This window comes from Molothrus ater, chromosome 13 (assembly GCF_012460135.2).
Source record: "Molothrus ater isolate BHLD 08-10-18 breed brown headed cowbird chromosome 13, BPBGC_Mater_1.1, whole genome shotgun sequence".
Lineage (NCBI taxonomy): Eukaryota > Metazoa > Chordata > Aves > Passeriformes > Icteridae > Molothrus > Molothrus ater.
The window spans coordinates 14029198-14046903 of record NC_050490.2 but is presented as its reverse complement, the minus strand read 5'-3'; the positions used below and the strand labels follow the sequence as shown (position 1 = coordinate 14046903).

The 17706-nt window shown below is 44.9% G+C and overlaps 1 protein-coding gene across 1 annotated transcript in view; it reads left to right on the top strand.

Annotated features, from left to right (window-relative positions):
• The first annotated feature begins 2319 nt into the window (after positions 1–2319).
• The window catches only part of AKAP13 (A-kinase anchoring protein 13), a 206499-nt gene continuing 191112 nt past the window's right edge, over positions 2320–17706 (top strand). The window contains exon 1 of the mRNA XM_036389369.2: positions 2320–2372. The gene's annotated coding sequence lies outside the window, so the exon portion shown is untranslated. The remainder of the gene's footprint in view (positions 2373–17706) is intronic.

Here is a 17706-nt window from a genome sequence, read left to right as displayed (position 1 = left end):
GATCCTCCTGGTTTGGTGCTAAGCTGCTGCACTCTTTTCTCAGTATTTTCCATGCTAATTTCCTTGCCACCCAGTCTGGAATATTATGACTATAGTAAATGCTCATGGGCAGCCCTGATGACAGATGATCTTCACACTCTACACCCCAAAAGCATTTCCAAACTCTTTGCAAGAGCAGTGAATACGAGCCCATCTACAAAGGCCTGTACACAGCTGGTACAGACTCAGGAATCCCTGCTTTGGGACTTCTGACCCCCTCTAAGTTACAGGGGGGCACCTACAGCAACACCAGGGCTGTGTCAGCTCCAGGTGAGGCTAAAGAAGACAGAGATTGATTTGCCAGGATGGAGGTGACAAGCAAAGAATATTCCATTGATGGGCAACCAAGAGGGTAGAGCTAAAGATCCCGGTGTTCTTGGTATAGAAAATTTTAGGTAGGTGTTATCTGTTACCACGCTACCTCGCTCGTGATTGCTTCAGGTACGATGAGGCATGCTGGGCTGGGCTGGGCTGTATCAGTCATTGTTTGGTTGGAGCCCTGTAGGGGACAGTTTTGTCAAGACGTGGCCTTTCACTAGATGGTGCTCTTTGCTGAGCCATCGTTGTGTCTGACCCCTCCTGAAGCTGGGAACTTCCAAGCGATCTGCCCCTTAAGCCCTTCTTGTAAAGATGGCACCAAGGCAAAGGAAGATATTTTTTCCAGAGTCCCTGCTCTCATGTGCCTTATTTTATTGGAGGCAAGTAAGAAAAAAACTACTGCTTTATATCTGGTTGTTAAGGGTGTACAACGCTGGTACATTTCAGTCTCCAAAACTACCAAAATGCACAAGCATTGGAACCATTTTTATTGTTTCAGTTGCTTTCAACTGAATCACCAGTGCATGTTTTGGAAGCCAATGCCAAGTTCACGTGCAGGGTTTTCAGGAGATAATCTTCTGCACCATACACAGTGTTGGTTTTTCTGTTCTACTTAGAACATGATGGACAGGAATTACCTGCAGCCTTCGCCCAGTGCTCTGATCAGCAGCAAAATCTTTGCAAAGTGTTGTGAAGTGCTTTTGGGCTAGTTCTCATGAAGTGACACATGTTCAACTCAGTGCTGATACTGCCTTTATGCTTATCATCATCCAGCCACTGCCAGGGCTAGCGGGACACTGTAGAAAAAGCCAAGTGGAAATGCTGGGCCACCACATGTACACATATCCAAAGAGCTTCCAACGAAAACAGTAACTGAAGGCAAATCACCACCACAAGAGATCAGGCATTTTCACTGTGCAGGGCCTCCTCCAGCCCAGCCACACACGGACCACAGACCACATGAGCTCATTTGCTAATGGTGGGGTGCCCTTTCCACTGCTTTTCCGGAGAAAGGCGTGGGAATGGTATGGGAGATGTTCCTCCATCAAACCTACACAACCATAGCAGAACCAGAAAGAGAGTGAGGAGCAGGATGAGGCTGTGGGCTGGGCTGGTGGGGCTAAAGTGGAGCTGCTGGCACTCCAGCAGCTGCGTTTGTGACAGGTACAGATGTGCAGCAGATTCCGCTCACAGCTGGACAGCTCGTGCTCTGGGCAACAGGAAAGGCTTTAATCGCTGGAAGTGGGGACGCCAGAACTCCAACACCCACCAGAACAGGCCCTACAGCCGGAGATCAGCACGCGGGCAGGCAGGATCCTAAAATCCCGGAATGGTTTGGTTGGAAGGGACCTCCAACATCATCCAGCTCCAACCTCCCCGCCATCGGCAGGGACACCTCCGGCTAGCGCAGGTTGTTCAAAGCCCCATCCAGCCTGGCCTTGAACTCTTCTAGGCATGAAGCAATCCCCATGTGCCCCTTCGATAAAAACAAACCCGCAGCCTGAGCTGCTGCCTGCGCTCTTCCACACCCGCACCACCATGTTCCACACACGCCACCGCCTCTCCTTCAGCAGCCGAGCTACCGGCAAGGGGCACAGGTGAGGGAGAAGCCCCCGGGGGCAGGGAGCGGGGCTTTCCCCAGCGCTGCTCACAGCCGCATCTCAGCCCCAGCGAATGCCGCCGGCCCCGCACGGCCCGGCCTCGCACTGCCCGGCCCAGGGCGGTCCCGCCCGGCCCCGCAAGGCCCGGCTCGGTCCCCACTGCCCGGCCCGGCCCCGCTCGGCCCCACCGGGGCGGCGCATGCGGGGTGGCCGGGCCGGGCGCGGCGGCGGCGGCGGTGGCGGCTGCTCAGGTTGCGAGGCGGCAGCCCCCGGCCCTCCTCCTCTCCTTCCTGCCCGCCTCCCCGGGCGGAGAGCACCGGCCCGGCCACCTCCTCCGCCCCCTCCCCGTCCCCGACCCTCTCCCTTCCCTCCCGGCCCCGCTGCCAGGGGCGAAGCCGCCCGCCGGGCCCTGCGGTGAGTTTGCCCCGCCGGAGTTGGGCGAAGGGGTGGGGGAAAGTTTGGGGAGGCCGCCGGCGGGCGCGGAGGGGTGGGCGCTCCCCGGGGCCGGGGGTGTGCGGGAGCCCCCCCGCCCCTTCCCGCTCCCTCGCACGCTTCCCCCGCCCTTCCTCGTCCTCGGGGGGTTTTTGTCCGAGCAACTTCGCGTGGAGCCGCTCCGGGCGGCTCCTCTCCTCCGCGTGGCTTTATTCCTTTTCATTTTAGGGCTCTCGGCAGTTTTTCATTTATTTGGAGTGTTTTCTCGCGCGGCTGCTCCCCGCCGCTATTGTCTGCGGGCCGGGGCCGGGCGCGGTCCCCCCGCAGCCGGGCGGGGGTGGCGGCCCCGCTGCCGGGGGACGAGCCCAGCTGTGCCCGGGGGTGTGCGGGGGACACGCACCCGCCTGGCCCCCAGCCTCCCTCCACGCTGGAATACTGATATCCTGGTCGGAACCCCCCTCCAGGCTCACAGACACAACTTTGTATCTCAGTTTATTGTGCGGAAAGTCACCGCGGATTCTTATCAAGAGACCCCCGCAACACGCTGGTGTTGGTGTGTGTCACCTTTGGGTCTCCGTGGCCTTTGGTGTCACTCAGAGAGTCCTTGCCGTGGGGTCTACTTCATGCGTTCACTCTGTTGCTTGAAAATAGAATTATTTTTGTTCCTCTCGAGTGCAGACCCTTCTTCTGAAGCAAATGCAGGAGTTTCTGGATGAGGATTGCGAAATAGTAGTTTTTTTCTGAACCTGTAAACTGTTGGGGTTTATTAATCCACCTTCTGTGACTGTGTTGTAACCACAAGTCATATAGTGAGTGGGGATTTGCAGAATCTGATTTTGCTGACCTCTGGAATTGGTTCTGCCCCTGTGTCCTTTACAGGGCTTCATGTTAGCTGGAGATTGGAAGTGGGGGAGAAAAGTGATTTATAAAAAGTTCTTTTTATTAAGAGTGCACTGTACCAATTCTGCTGTGGATGACCAGATAGAGATTTGATAAAGGGATTAGAAATCCTGCACTGCTGTAGGACAGTTGGTCACTGTGGCTCTCTATAATCTCTGTCAGCCGTAAAACTTTAGGTGCTCATGGAGATATGCGATGCAGTAGAAATATGTAAAGCATGTAGCTTCAGAGCTGAGTTTAGACAGTTGGTCTGAGATCTATGGATGTCTTGTGTACTGGGAGTTTTGGCTAATGTAATCTAATCGGTTTTAAAGGGCCAAGCGACATTAGTTATGTTTGTGGTGACTCTCCTGGAGTCCCTTGTTGGGTGTGTTTCTCATGTTTTGGACGCCCTTGCCGAGCTGTTCTGGAAGGGTGAACCAAGTTGAAGGTAAGATATCATTTATTGTGATGTTCGAGGAGCTGTATTTTTGTACATAGATACCTTAGCGGTGGGAGTAGATGTTAACCTCATAACATCCCTGCCTGTGGATAGAAACTGCTATCTGTAGTAGAGGGGCATTTGCTGTGCTTTGGGACATGGTGACAGTGACTTGTTCTGTTCGTACACTTCAAATTGAGTTGTTTGGGTTTTTTTGTTTTGCTTGCTTTTTTACAAGCCTGGTAGCAGAGTAAGGGTGCATTCGGCAAGGTGAGGATCATCTGGTCGTGTGTTTTCCCTTGGCACGAGTTCAAGTGTGTACCTGTTGTCCATTTCATGGGTTGAGCCTCTCCGTCGCCCATCTGTCCTTGCAGCGCTGCCCGGTGCTGGACAGACGGGCTAGCCTGGGGCTGTTGCTAGAAGGGCATGGGTGTTGAGTTCTGCCAGGCAGACAGGTTTTGTAGGTAGCCTGAACGACGAGTCCCCTGCAGGTAGTGTGGATGAGCTGTGCTGTGTGACAGCGTTCCAGCCTGGATTTCCTGCCCGGCTCTGGTGGCCACGGATGGCCGGCATAGCCCGAGAGGTGAGGACACGACGTGTCCGAAGTGAGAGAGTCCAGCCAGGGACTGCAGCCAGAGAGAAAGGCAGGAGCTCGATGTTCCTGATTTACAGCTTCGCTGCTTCAAAGGAGGGAAACGCATTTAAGAGCTCAAAGCTTCTCAAAGGAACAGAGCTCTGCCAGGTACTATGCGATGATGGATGTTTTTAAACACAGTCTGCGTAGTGCAGCTTTGAGACTCAGGCATATGCAGAACTCACTAATCTCTCAGCAGGATATACTTGTGAGTAAGCCGTGTTCTGGTCTAGGGTACACTCCTGTGCTAAGAGGGGGATTAAGTACTGTTAAAGGAATCTGGTTATTCTATCCAAAGCATGAATTAAGAACAGCAGTCAATAAATTATCCTAGAGGAAAAAAACATTGGTAGGTTTATTGGTGGTGTTCACATGCTCCTGTGTTACAAAAGCAGCGGGGTTCCTTCATAAAATTTTCTGCTGGAATATTAAGTTTTAATAAATAGCTACTTAACAAAAAAATTATCAGTAGAAGCTGCAGTGCCTGCTGTACCTATTTCTTTTCCACTGTTTCCAGGACACCAACGTATCAGTTTTCTCTGCCTGGTATTTGGTGGTGATCCACTCGCCAATAAAACCGACCTTGAAGCACCTTGGAAGCTTTTCTGCTTATTACTGTAGCTGGTCATCTCTGCAATCTACTTGAGTGCTATTAAATACTATTTCTATAGGGTTCTCCACACAGGCAATAAATAGCCTGAAGTCAGCTAAACCACACAGCGGATTGGTAGGGAGGAACTATTTGGTTTTGTCTTGCTTCTACCGGTGGAAGGCACTGCTAAGAAGTTAAAAACTTGAGGAGAAGGCTGGCTAGTCCAGGAGGCCGTAAAGGCATGATATGGCCTCCCTGTGTGATTGTGGCCCCATGTTTTACCAGTCTCCTGCACAGGGAGTTGGCAGTTGGCGTGGTTTCCAGCTGGAGGATAACTCCTATTTGCAGGCGTATGAGAGGCTGGATGTGGAAAGCTGGGGAGGAAAACACCTTGCAGCCTGCACCTTGTGATTACTGAGTGCTGTTTGGTGCCAAGTGCTCATGTGCTTGCTTGCATTGATCACCTGTAGGACAGATAAAGGTAATGAGTGACGTTCTGAAGCAGCTGATAGCTCTGGTGTAGAGTCCTTTGCTGCCCTGGGGTTTGCCACAGGGGATATAATCCAGCTGGGAGCCTGGTTAGGGCTGGCATGTACCACCTGGTCAGTCACGTCCAGGAAGCTCTGCACCTTTTGTAAAACAAAACTTGTTTTTAGGGTGTTGGATATAATGCGATTTTTATGAATAGTTTAGTCATGCTTCATTTTTTTTTCCCTCTTCTAAAACAGCTGTCAACAATCTCACTGTGGGGAGGGAATGGGCCACTCCTTGTACTTACTGAATAGTCAGACACTTCAGCCTGGCATTGCACTTCTTAGTGGCTTTTGGAAACAAAGCCGTGGATGTGGCACAATGGCTTCTTTTTATTTATTTATTTATCAAGCCTGCCTTTCCCCCTTTGCAAATGACCTTTATGCAGATCTAGAAGGCAAAGCCCATCACTGGGAGTTAGCTGGTTAGTTACTTCAGTTACTGATAAGAAAATATGATGGCAGTGCTCCAGGAAAAGCAGCTATGCTGGGAACTTGTTGCTGCAGTGAAGCTATACAGATCTTTTTCAGAATGATATACCTCTGTATATTTATAGTGCTTTGTCAGGGAAACAGGGTGACTCCTCTCATAATGTCTGCATGACAAATAAGCTGTGACGCCACAAATCCTGTGAAGAGTTTATTGTCCTTCTCCAGACGGCTGGTGGAGACATGCAGTAGGTAAAAGTTTCAGTATCATGCTAAACTTGAACTGCAGTTTTGTCATCTCATCTCTTTTGTGTGTTGGCGTAGCATAAGCAGCCTCTTCCAGTTCCCCAGCTGGGCCATACTGGGGTTTTTTGGGTCTGTTCAGCAAACCAGGCTGGGAAATGGATCCCAGATAAGAATATATTATTGTTTTTTGTGTATACAATTCATAACTTGTGTCAGTTAAGAAAAGAAGTTCATTCTATACCTGCATCACTTACCTGTCTGTGTTCCTTTGTGTTGTCACAAGCAGCTGCTGTGGCAGAGGGTTGGATGCTTCCACCAGGAGAAACCTAAACTCCTGGAAGTGCTTTTCCATTTGCAAAGAAGGCATTTGACTGTGGTGCCCATCCCTTTTTTATAGCATGTGAAGATGACATGGGAGATAGATGTTTCTGAGATAAGCCAGTGTGCTAAAAGTCAAAGTGTTTAATTTTTAAGTTCTGTAAGACAGCAGTTCAAGAGCAAAGAGAAATCTCTGGAAAATAAGTTCTGCCATTTTAAGAATGTTTTTTAAAATTTTCTTTATAACCATTTTAGATAGTTTGCTAGATTGTTGAGGACTAGGGGAAGAAAGTGCAATCACAAATATTTTTAAGTAGGCAACAGTCCTTAAAAAGTACAAAGTGTGATACCTTGGAAAAAGTAAGCTTTAGTTCTGTTGTAGCTGTAATGGATCACATGTTGTGACATGGTCACGCAGTCTAACAAGACTATTTTTTATATATTGAGAAGAAACTTACAAATCTGATGCTGCAGAGTTTATTGAGTGGTTTGTAATATGCATGAGAAAAAGGTGAATTCTTTGTTGGCATAGCAATGAAGTTCTCACAGTCCAAATGCTCAAATATTTAATCTAGGATTGGAGAAAACATAAGGAAAAATTACCCCTAAAACTAAAATCATCACCTTCTACAGCACTTGTGTTGAGGGCTTGAAATACAGTATAGTCCAAGCATGTTTTGGGTGTGAGGTTGGGTTTGATGCCTCTGGGTGAGGTCTGCTGGTGGTGTGGGCCTTAGGGGCTTCCATGGTTGGTGGAGGACCTTGACTGTGGCCTTGGCTGCAGAATCCAGAGTGGTGCTTCTTCACCAGTGAACTCGTAATTCTGCAGGTTTTCTTGACAAAGTTAATTCTCCTGGACCACCTGGATTTTTCTTGAATCTCTTTCCCCTTATAAAGACTGTGAATTTGCTTTTATATTCAAAATGATCCAATCTCTTCAGGCAAATTTTTCTTTTTTTTATTTTTGTGATTCTCTAAGTTGTTCATAATAAATAATTTTCCTGTTTGGCTGCTCTTGTCTTTCCAAAACTGGTCACAGTATTTTGTTCAGTCAATGTGGCAACTGAGCTGTCAAAATTTTTTTGTAGGTTTGATCCTTTCCTGTGGTCACCTTTTTATTTCCTTGAAAATCATGATGTAGGGACTGATTGCTCATTGGATCCTGTGGAGCTGCTCTTCTGAGATAATATTTAAAATGTACGAGCACAGGTAGCAACTGATCCATTGTGTCTTTGTTTCAAGCACTTGTGAAATTTTCTAATAGACTATGCAAAATTTGCCACAACTTCTGACTGCTTCTAGTCTCTTTTTGTATTTTTTTGACTACTTTCAGGTGGCTGATATAACTTTCCCGTTAGTCTTGTTGCTGAACTGTTTTTACTTTAATGTTACATTTGCAAAATACACGGTGAGAGATCTCCCCAAATTGTTTTTTAATGTGAGATGTTATTTACAGTGTGGCAGCACCGCTAAGATTAGCCTGATCCACTGTAAAAGGAAGGATTTAAGGATTTTCTTCTGTAGCAGCTCTTTCAGGTTTTATTTCTGAGAGCAAGGGAAAAGGAAATAAGCAATGAATTATTAATTTAAAAATGAGGCTGAATTTTGGTGAGACTTTTTCCTCTGTGAGCATGATTTAAAGTGGTCATCTTAAAGGTCATTTGATGATGATGATCAAAACTTTGTGTGGAGAGAAAGTGCCCCATGTGTCATCTTTGAGTCTTCTGTGCTTTTTATCACCCATGACTAATGCAAACTGAGCAGCAAGTTACGCTAAAATCTGCGACATATTTGTATCTTCATCTAAACCGTATCTGAGGTTTCTGGCATAGTTACTTGGGAAAGTCAGTCTTTTTCCCAGTGTGTCTCTGCCCTCAGTGGTGTAACTGTTCTGTAAATCTGAATGCTGCACTTAGTAAAACCATTACAAACAAAGATTCTGGCACGGAGCAGTTGTTCTAAACTGGACTGTCTTCAGACTCAAACTAGTGACTCACCCATTCTTGTTCCACGGATTAACACACCTGGCATGTGTCACGCATGGATGCTGGCCCAGTCATCCTGTTCTTGCAGGTATCCCTGTTTCCAGTGGAGGGAAGATTAAAGTGGGGGTGGGAGTGTGCACAGCAGTTAAAAACCACCTGGTGGAGGTTGATGCTGAGGATGGGTTTGCCCAAAGGCTTCTTTTGCCATGTGCCTGGTGTTGCTCTGCTTCTGCCACTTTTTAGGGATGCACAGTGTGGCTGCTTGTGTGAAGTCTCTCCCTTCAGGGCAACAATACAGAAAGCTGTGCTGGGTCAGGCCATGGGTTTCCTGCCCTGTGGTGTTGGTTGTGGGTTCTTGGGGAGATGTGAGAGCAAGGAAAGTCCACACCAGTGACTGTGGGCACAGTGGGGTTCAATACCAGGATGTGTGACACATTCAGCTTCCCAGCATGTATGGATATCGACGCCCTGCCAACTCTTGAAACTTGCTGTCAATAGGAAGAGAGGGAAAATAAGGGATGGTGGGAGTGAGATTGTTGAAGGGAATGAGTCTTGGTCACTTTACACATGCTGTTTTCCCTCCTGAGTTTCCTCTGGGATGCCTAAGTCTTTGGTCCCATAATAGCAGTGGGACAATGAATGCTTGGATGGAGGAAGCAGGTGTTAAAGGAAGGGGGGAAGTGATTTATTTTGGGGGGAAGGGGAGGACAGGATGGCCATATTTGCCTCTTATACAGACTAATTTCTTTTGGCTCATGAGCTTGTGCACAGCTTCCTAAGTGCTGAACCTGCAAGAAAGATGGCAGCAAAACTGGGACTTGCTTTTTTTTTAGTTAATATCACTTAGTGAGTCAGCCAAAGAGTGAGGTTTACGTGATGTACCTCTAGTGTTACGTGATGAGTTCTGTTGTTTTGTTCCCTGTTACCATAAATCTTTCACTGCAGCAGCAAGGCTGCAGTGCTGACAACACTGGACATCTTCAGGTCTGCACTTTGTACTTGGGAGTGCTGGTTTTTAATTGTTTAAAACCAAACTGGAGCTGATTGAGTTTACGTGTGGCTTAGATTAAAACAGTTTCTGTACTGTGATCTGAAGGTCTTTGAGTTGGTGCAGAGGGTGATTCTCAGATAAAGTGAACAGGCTGCTTCAGGTGCTGTGCAGCAGATGTGTTTGCATCCGTAGCCCAAAGATTTCCCATCCTGGGAGTAATGACACCACTCCATTACATTAGTGGGGTTTTCAGCCTGTGCAGGAACCTCTCTTGAACATGGGAGTCAGTTTTTCCATCGCTAAGTGTTTTGCAGCCACTCCACCCATTTTTATGATGAGTGATCATCATCGAAGAGCACAGTGGAACACAAGAGGTGGTGAGCAAACCTTTTGTTACATTAAATGTAAATGTTTATAGTTTCTCTTCTCCTAGCAGCTGCAGAGAAAGTAGGTTGTCTCAGCTGGGTATAGAAATAAAGACTAAACCCTTTTTATATGTACTGTCATAAAAGAAGGCCTTGTGTAATAAACATTCATTTCACAAGGTCCAGGTGTCTCTTTACACTTTTGTTTGATTCAAGGCAAAAGGTTGCTGCACATGTTTGTTAACTGCAGGTTTTTCTCTATTGTGGTGCAGATGCCAACAGGAAAATACACATTTGTCCTCAGACCCATTGTGGGGGGGTGCTGGGGGTTATGTTGGTACCCACTGTGTGGCTGCATTTGAGTGCTGGTGGCTCCTGCTGAGTTGGGCACAGGAGTGTGAATCCATTTGTGCAGTGGGGAGTCTCCAAAATTTGGAGCTGCTTTTCCCCCCTGGCCAGAGCTACTAATGAATTTTGGAAGAGTCTTTTGGTTATGTAGCCTGAAGAAGAGTTTGTTTGTAGCACGGAGGCTGAGATCTGAGCACTTAACTAGCATAAAATGCTTTTAACTAGCTTATAAATGTATTTTCTTGAGTAGGTGCCTTTCTTGTCCCTGTGAAAGAAGCTGATGGGAGTGGGATGATAGGAGCAGGTTTCTTGAGAGCTCTCCCACAGTTAAAACAGGGCTTTGATCCTTGTTTTCATGGGCAGTGTATTAGGCAAGAAAAAGAAGTAGACCGTTGCATGAAGAGCTTACAAGTTACTACTGTGGATAATAAATATGTTTGCATGGATGTTAAGAGGATTAATTTTTTGTGAAGTGCATTGAAAATGGGAGAATTAAAGAAGTACTTAAGTGCTAACTGGCTTTGTGTCTCGTAGGTCTTGTAAATTTTTTTCTCCCTCATTCCAGTTGTGTTTGTTATTGATAGGAAATTTACCTGTCAGTCTCATCCATTTTTTTTTCTGTGTTCTGGGAATTTTGCAATTTACCTATGGGCAGTAAGGTGGTAAAATATTGTATTTTCAGATGGCATTTCAGAAGGAGAGGTGCTCTGCTGAATGTGATGTGCTTCCTTCTGCAGTTGGAATTGGCTCTGCTTAAACTGTGGGGTTTAGTGCTTAGACCTCCCTGGTTTTTCCTTTATCAGATTAGCTAGGATTTTGGCAGGACTTTGTGCTGCTTTTTCTTAGCCAATCGACTTTTATGTGAGTGTTCAGTAACTTTCTTGCTTTATAATCTCAAAGTTCAGAAGTCATCAGGTTCTTTGAGACTAATGAGAGATCCTATCCCAGCAACACCTTCTGGCAGGCAGAGAAAACACTTGAGCATGTGGAGAACAAGTTTTGAAATGAAAATTCAAAACTACTAGAGGAAGATGGAGGACCTGTGGCAAGGAAAGTGCTTGGAAATGTATACATCTTCCTGAAGGTACAAAACATGAATTTGCTTTTTACCCTTTCTTTCCTGGATTATTTGCAGGTCCCATCCCCTCTGTGTTATCATGTAATACTGTGAGATAGCAGATAAATGGCAGTCAAACAGTTACTGTACAATTGCATTATATAAAAAGATTAAGCATTGTGATAAAATGTATCAAGTCAGTATAAACTTATCAAGCTTTTCAATACTCTGCTTAGAGGAGTCCTGATTTTCCCACCTCTCTCCCTCCCAGAACTAATTTGTAAAATCTTTGCCAATTTTTACTAAAAATCCAGTCTGATCCGTGCTACTGATATTAATTAAGAAAGAATAATAGTATTTGCATAAATACCTGTGTGTATTAATGCCTTGGGCTTATGATATCTTAGTGCAAAGAGAAACCTAGGCCATTTTGAAGGAAACGAGCTCTAAGTCTTGTTAAAGTTTTTCTAAGTCTTGTTGAAGTTTTTCTTTGGGAAGGTTCCTCACTTGGTGTTTGTAGTGAAGGAAATAAATTGTTCCCTTGCAGGACTTTTTTTGATTCTTAGATAAGTCTGAGTCTGAGCCACTGGATACCTTGGGGATAGAGACTTGGTTTAACATTTGGTGGAAGTTGACTGAGGAGCAGGAGCTGTTGCAGTGTGGTTGTGTTATTGTGGCTGTGATTGTTGGCAGAGCAGCATTTTAAATTCCCACACAAGAGATGTACAGCTCTGTCTACTTGAGACCTTGTTGCTTCTGGCTGGTTGGGGAAAAAAAATACGCCCATGGATGGAGAGGAGAGAAAGAACAGTTGGGATGCTGCTAGATGAAAGCCTAGCAGCAATGAGCAATTTGGGAATACACCCGAGCTGGAATGCAGGGTCGAGCTCAGAGTTTGCCTCCCAGCCAGGGAGAGTTGCAGGGTGGAGATGGCAGGGACCACCCTGCACGTTGGGAACCAATTGTCACCTCTGCTTCGTGCTTCGAGCTGTCCCTGGTTGAAGAGCAGCCTTTTGGGTGTGCACTGGGCTCTCAGCAGCATCCTGTGATGAGACAGGAGCAGTCCTGGTTTTTGCCTTCCCTGTGACTTGAGCAAATTGAATTCACTGCTGAGTACGGGATGCTGAACCCTTGGTGCTTGATGTGCCAGGCAGGATCAGAACACACACTCATTTCTCCCTGCCTCTTTAAATTACCTGTGTTAACTCCCTGATGTCTGTTACTTAGAAAATAAATTTTGTCTCATACATCCAACCCAGGAAAGCGCTTATATATCCAGCAGCCAGGAAATTGAATTAATCCTGATCTATTCTTAATTTCTTGTGTTTCCTGTGGTTTTATTGTTTGTGTTACCAGCCCTAATATTTACATACTTTTGAATGAGCTTTTCTTTTTTTGGAAGATACTGCTTTGTTTGTACGCCTTGCAAAACAGGTTCTTCCATTTTTTTTTTTTCAAATAACCAAACAACTTACTTTCTCAAAGGAGTAGGAGGAAAAAAAAAAGGAAGATTATAGGAATCACCAAAGGGAGATATCTAAGAATAGATTTTTTTTTGGTTGATGATATGCTAAGACTCAATCTAAACTTGATTCTATCCTTCCAAATGTCCTTGGGCTCTTTGAGAACTTTGTAAAACTTGTTGCATATGAAATTAAGTGCTTGTGGGTGCTTTATCTGAATAGCAGATGCATTTACAGTTGACATTTTAAATGCAAAGGTGCTTCCATGAAAAATGCTTGTAAGAACAAAGCTGTAGTTCCCACTGAAACCCCAAAGACATAGGAAGACAAGTTGGTGGAGTCTGCTGTGTTAAGGTTTAAAAGTAATGCTGGTGAGTGTTGTTCATCTGTGTCTCTGGAAACTGATGTAGTGCTTTTTTTTCTGCAGAGTAAGGAAGATTTCACAGTTATATTCCCTGCCTTTCTTCTGGATGTGGAGGACTAATAGAGCTGATGTTCTTTAGGGAGTCTGTCCCTTAGTACATCAACTGGCTGCCTTTTCCATGGATGTTTGCTAGGAGCTAATTTGAAATTGCCAATTTTTTAAAAAATAAAGTGTTTTCCATGGAATCTGTGATCAGCCTTTATTTGCAGGTGGTACAGTTCTGTGTTGAATTTCCAACTAATCTTCAGATATTTATTTCTTTCAAAAAATAAGACGGAACTTCAGAACTTTTTCTTTCAAATCTCTTCTGCCTGCCTTGGATAAAACCTATTTGCACGTTGATGAATAGTGGCTGGGAAGCCTGTCTGGTTCTGCAGCAGGATCCATAAATAGCATTAGTGTCTGGTTTACTTTGGGAAGGAAGGTGTCCCGTTGTGGCAGTGGCAGGGGGGAGCCTTGCGCTCACTCCCAGTAAAGTTGCCCTGTCTGGGCAGTGTTCACCAGCACGAAGCTGAGAAACATGATACAGTGTCTCTGCTGAGATACAGAACCCCTTTGAAAGCTCCAGAAAGTACTGACATTTATAGAAATGGCTAATACTGGCCTTATTATTTTCTCTGTCCCTCTGCTGTTGGCTCAGAGAGACTTGGAGGATCATAATACTGCGTGGAAAATACTGATGTTTCCCTCATCACCCTTCCTATCATTTGCTGCAGGGAGCAGCTTGGGACGTGCAGAGCACATTGCTGCATGTGGTCCGTGTCTAGCACTCCTGTGTGTTCAGGTGGATGGGCCAGCACTTGGAGTAGCTGTTCTAGTTGCCAGACTGGATCTGGCAGCTCATTATCAAACATGTTGGGTCTCAGGATTGAGGTTTGGATGAATGCCTCTGAAATGCACCCTTCCACCAAGGATATTTTCAGGTTTGGTCTTTGGAGCATTTGGTTTGTGGCACAGTTGCTGAAGGAGAAACTGTACTCTCTGCTAGATCAAAAATCAGTTTATTTTGGAAAGTGGAAAGAAAATGTCCGGGTGGTTCTGGGGTGGCACAGTTAACCATCTCTGATACCCCAGAAGTAATCATGTGTGCAAAAGGCTGATAATTATCTCAAAGTGGATGGGGCTTGGGATACTTGTGTCCTGTTTCATTGGCAAAATGAATCCAGGTAAAGTTTCAGAACTGGAATAAAAAAAGTTTAATTTTTGCCCTTTTAATGAAGACGATGATAAAACTCCTTGGCTGCATGGTTTTTTCCTTTCCTAAACTGCTTGTGGCATGGTTATTGCTGGATGTTGTGAAATGTAAATAACACCAAGGTAGTGAACTCAGCATTCCCTGTTCCTTGGCAGCGTGGGTGAATGGAAACATCTGTCCAGGGCCTCTCTGGTTCCCTTCCTCAAACAGCTCCTGCTTCCAGCACAGTGCTGCAGAACGTGCTGCAAAGTCCTGCAAACCCTCTCCTTAACTCTGCACCACACAAAATGGAGGAAAATCTAGAGGGTAAAGGGAGTGAGGATTTTTTTTTTTTTTCCCTTAGTGGGTATTTTAATGCAAGTCATTCAGATTTCTGGTGTTCTGATGCCAGCCTGTGACATGGGACAGACCTGAGCTCGTGCTCTTGGCACAGTCCAGCTCCTCTGGTGTGTTCATCTCTTGCATTTCACTCTCAAATCACTCACTTGGCAAATGCTTAGCTATTCCCTGTCTCTCCTATTCTGATTATACAAGTAGGCTGTGGCAGGGTGTAAGCTTCAGTAAAAAGGATTTATTGGTTTGCAGGCATGGGGATGGGTGATAGGGGTTGAACTAATTTTTTACCTCATAAAGAGGAGTGGGAGGCAAAGGGACAACAAAAAACTGCAGCAGCAAGTGCAGAAGGAGGATGGGAAACCACCGTGGTATAATTCACTCGGGGTTTCCTCTGAGCTTGGGTGTGAGATCTTCCTGGGTTTTTACTTTGTGGCCGTGAAAGAAATGCAAACAAAACCCCAAAACCTAAGTAACCATGCAAATAATGGAGGAAATACGTAGTGAATGTTTTGTGATAGGGAGAGATAGTAACTGGGGCTTCTGAGCTTTAGGTTGGCTACAGGATGTAAATAGTGCTTGGTATGGGTGGGTGCTGTGGGTCAGGTTCATTGACACTTTGGACTCTAAAACTTACTTTGTAAATTTCAGACACTGCTTTGAATTTGTTTTCATTTCAGCTAGAGAAGTTGTTACTAATTTTGTCCTGTTGGTGAAACATGAAATCGTTGTCCTTACAAGGTGTTTTCTTGGTGGTTTTTTTAAAAAAAAATTATTTTGTAATCATAAATTGGGAAGGATGAATGGGAGAAGAAAAGGGATGCTCTTGTTGCTTTTAAAATCTAGGAATACAAATTTTTTTCTCCCCTCTCTCACCCCTTGTTTGAGTGATGAAAAAGAAGTGTCAGTTTTTAAATAGATCAAACATCTTTCTAGCACATATCATTGGTTTGAGATGAGGCTGCATGGCCAGGTTTTGATGGTTTAGGGATATATTAGGTGAATTAATGCAGCCATCTGTGATGCATTTATGAAAACTGGGGTTTTTTTTAAGCTTTCAGTGTTTTTTTCCTTTGCTGTCAATATGTAAAAAATTATTTCTTTAAGGGAAACCTGAACTGTGCTAGCCAGGGACTAATTCTGTATGTAGTATATCCCGTTCTGAAAAAAAGTGGGTTATTCTTAACATAAATTACATACTCAGAATTAAGTAAGATTAAAATTACAGTGAAGACAGGCTAATAAGGGTTTTACTCTGCTGAGGAATTTGACTTAAAGCTTGCGTTGGAGCCTGAAGTTGAATTTGAGCTGCCAATCCAGCTGAAGTGTAAAATGCCTCCCAGTCTCAACTGGAGTAAGCTAATGCAGAGTTTGAACTGAATTATGGTTTTTTTCCTCTCCTTTTCATTGGACAGATTTATAAAGAATTATTTTGATGATTTTGTATTCCCCTCTGAGTACTTCCAAAAGCTAACACAAAGCATCATTGCATAATGGAGGGGTGGACAGCAGAATGCTTCTGTGATCTCCAGTGTTGCTTCAGGATTTCCAGCTCTGTAAATAATTGCTCAAGGCAAAGGTACACTAATATTATTTGATGAACAGGAAGTCTGCAAATAGCATGGTATTTTGCCATAATTACATTTGCAGTGGTGCAGGTGTTGAGCCTTACCCATAGCCAGGAAAACCAGTGCCTCAGATAGATTTGTAAGAACATGTGGGTGAGGAGATGGGATGAAGGTTTGAAGGAAAGTACATCAGCAGATTTGCATTTATAGGTTTGAAAAACATAAAAAAGTTTCAGGAGATGTGTTGCTGATGGCACTGCTACAATGGCTTGGCTTTGTAACAGCAAAACCAAACCATCCAAATCCTCCTTTCTTCAGAAACTGCAAGATACTCTTAGATTTTTATTTGTTTTTAATGGATTATGGTTTTCTTAGATTGATGTGCTGCTGGTTCTGCTCAGGGCTCAGAGGTATTTGTTACTGTGGTAGTTCTGCCTCATGCGTCTCACACCCAAATCTTTCCTTAGCTCATTTGATGCCAAAATCCTTTTTTTTTTGGCTCTGTTGGTGACCAGAGCAGCTAAGTGTGAATCTTGAGCAGCTGGTTAGGTGACACCCCGTGTCTCCTCCAGACAGTGAGAGTGTTCAAGCACTTCATTAATACTTTACTTGAGCTGTCTCAATGAGATGGCTGAAGGAAATTAAATAGTCATTAAAATAATGCTGCCAGAAATGCCTGAAACCAACTATATTGGGAGACTGACTCATCTGCCCTTGCTCTGGCTGGATGCAGTGGGAGGGTATCCTGCTTTTTTTTCCACAACTTCATGACCTTATATCACCAGCCAATGCATTCATTTGGGAACAGACTGATGAAGGAGAGAAGATGATATGCAGAAGGGAATGTTTCTGAGGGTGATGCTCATAGTTGAAATGGTCTTGGAGTAGTTATTTTGAGAGGAAATCTTGGCTCGTGTTCATGGAGCTGAACTACTAAGAGCAGCCTGCGAGGTGGGAAAAAAGGGATGGGGAGAAAGGAAGCAGGTGGTGAGAGGATGTGTGTACCAGAGAAGCGAAGCAGCACTCATGTTATCTCTTCCAAGCCCTCTGTTTTTCCTCCCTCTAAGATGGCCATTATTTCAAGTGGGCCCTGAGGTTTGGAAAAATGTTTGGTGTGTGTGTGAGTAGCAAATATTGAGAAAATTGCTGTGCTGTGTGTAAACCTAGTGTGGAAGTTTGTAACTGAGATGCATGGTGATGTCTTCACTTGATTTTGGCTCTGAAGCTTTGAGGGGCATAGCAAAATACTTGGTGCCAGCCCAAATGGACTGGTATAAAAGTAAATAAATACTTGTAAAAGATTGTCTCTGTCTTGCTTAGTACTGTTCCTGAGTGTTTCAGCTTTGGATGTTCTTGAAGAAATGGCTCTTTCTTAGCCTAAAAGGCAGCACTTAAGATATTTAGACAGAAGTGGTGCTGCCTCTCCAGACAGGAATATTTGTATAAATGTTGAAAGTGTCCAGTTAATCTGGCAGGATTGTGACCAAGGCACGATAGTGTGCCTGTGTGCATTTACA